The sequence below is a fragment of the Vespula pensylvanica genome, chromosome 9 (genome assembly GCF_014466175.1).
Source record: "Vespula pensylvanica isolate Volc-1 chromosome 9, ASM1446617v1, whole genome shotgun sequence".
In the NCBI taxonomy this organism is placed as follows: Eukaryota; Metazoa; Arthropoda; class Insecta; order Hymenoptera; family Vespidae; genus Vespula; species Vespula pensylvanica.
The window spans coordinates 7,143,628-7,146,127 of NC_057693.1; the positions used below are offsets into that span (position 1 = coordinate 7,143,628).

At 30.4% G+C, this 2,500-nt stretch overlaps 1 protein-coding gene across 3 annotated transcripts in view; it reads left to right on the forward strand.

Moving 5' to 3' along the window:
- Window positions 1–2,500, forward strand: part of LOC122631887 (zinc finger protein 497-like) — a 35,125-nt gene that overhangs the window by 1,839 nt on the left and 30,786 nt on the right. The gene's annotated exons all lie outside the window — the stretch shown is intronic.

The following is a 2,500-nucleotide window of genomic DNA, read 5'->3' on the forward strand; positions in this document are numbered from 1 at the left end:
CTGCCGAACTTTAAACGAACGCTAACGTAATTTTTATCATTGGGTTAACCGTTCTTTAACACCGCTTGGATCGTTCGATACTTTTCTATTTGCAAAAATAACGTTTCGTTTGGTATATTTTACGTATTAAAAATTTCAACGACGCTTGCTCGGAGTTTTTATTTATATAGAAATTTCAAATAAGTTAATATGAAATTGCGAATCTTTATTATTATACGCCAGGCAATATTACTTCGACACGTTGGATCCTTCGATACTTTTCTATCTGAAAAAATAACGTTTTATTTAGTATATCATATACGTGAAAAATTTTAACGACGCTTACTCCGAATGTTATATTTAGATAGAAATTTCAGATAACTTTTTCTATAATTTCGAATTTTTATTATCGCGTTAGGTAATTCTCCGACACGTTGGAACGTTCAATATTTTATATATGAAAAAATAATATTTTGTTTAGTATATTTCGTAGTAAAAATTTCAGCTTTACTTTCTCAGATTTTTATTTACATTTAGATAGAAATTTTAGATAACTTAATCTCCACTTTCGAATTTTTATTATTATGTTAGCTAATCTCCAACACGTCGAAACGTTCAATATTTTATATCGGAAAAAATAACATTTCATTTAGTATTTTTTTTTTCTTTTCTCTTTTTCCTTTCTTTTTTTTTTTTTTTTTATACTAAAAATTTCAATTTCACTTCCTCAGATTCTTTATTTACATTTAGATACAATTTTTGGATATACATATTATTTCATGTAAAATTGTTATTATTGCGTTGGGTAATTCTCCGACACGTTGGAGTTCAATATTTTTTATATTTGAAAAAATATTATATTTCGTTTAATATACTTTTTGTATTAAAAATTTCAATAGTTCCTACTCTCTCTCTCTCTCTCTCTCTCTCTCTCTCTCTCCATCTCGAACTTTTATTTAGATACAAATTTTAGATAATATTTAATTTCTAATCTCGACGATACACGAAACTATGTCCTTTAACGTGCCTCATTTGCTTTCCTTGGTAAACAAAGGAAAAAAGAAAGAAAAAAAGAAAAAGAAAAAAAAATAGGAAAAAGGAAAAGGGTTGAAATCGCTCGACTCGTCCTTTAAGAAAGATTTTATCGAATTATGTAAGAGTGTCTCTCGCTAACTTTCCTTTATCGCTGCATTATAAATGTACCGTACATACTCTTAATAACACGCACGAGAACCACACGCAACTTCATAACCATTCAATTTATCTTGGAACAGTATCTGTAATTTTCTTTTCTCTCTCTCTTTCTGTTTCTTTTCTTTTTTTTTTCTTTGTTGTTTAAATCGAACACAACAGTTGAACGAAACGACTCTTCTTTACAGTATAAAACATTCAATGTTAGAAAATATATTTTTGTTGATAACAATTAAATGAAATTAATATTCTCCACAACATACAAAATATTAAAAAAAAAATTTTTATATATATATATATATGTATATGTATGTATATTTTAATTAAAAATCATGAGAAAAATCGAATATCCATGGAAATTAGGGGAGGAAAAAAAAAGCAAAAACAGGAAAAAAAGCTTGATTTAAAGAAGAAAAGAGAAGAACAACGAGAAAAAAGATTAACGCATAAACGAAGAAAGTTGTTAGCTTGATCTTAGAGAAAGAAAAAAAAATTACTTGAAATAACAATGCATACAATAACAGTGCAGTATTAACTATTTCCAATAACATAATAATACAATAATAAAAATAAGCATATACGCGATAATAAAATATATGCGTACCATAATATTATAACATACACACATATAGAATAATATAACAACGATAAAATAAAACAGGTGTCGTGCATATATACAGATTCTATACATATATATCGATTATTTAAATACGTGTTGCTGTAAATAGTATGGAGGATTTATCGATAGTGTAGAATGATTCAGCGTCTAAGCAAAAAGTAGCCAAGGAGAAAGATTCGGAGTCTCGATTTTTGGTGATCCTCGGATGAGGGGAATCGTGTCCGGGACATGGAGTGGTTCCCGCCGGTCAAGGTGAACGTCGGAGCCGGTTCGTAATGCGAGGGAGCTAAAGAGAAAAGGATAGATAGATGGAGAGACAGAGAGAAAGAAGAAGAAGAAGAAGAGAGAGAGAGAGAGAGAGAGAGAGAGAGAGAGAGAGAGGATCTCAACAAGATCCACCTCTTCGTGGCCACGATCGAGCTACGATCGTCCGATCGTTTGATCATCGTCGTTTCGTCGGCGTTTCGTTGTCGTCGTCGTCGTTGTCGTCGGCGTCATCGTCGTCATTATCAATATAATTTCAATCTTAGGCTTCGTAACGTCATCGACGTTTTTAAAACGTTCATTATTCACGTTCATTCATTCCCAAAGAATTTTACATAAATCTATATATTCATCTAAACGTTTGAAATCTTTTGTTCTTTTTTCTTTTCTTTTCTCTCTGCCTCTCTCTCTCTCTCTCTCGTTTTCTTTTTCTTTTATTTTGTTTTT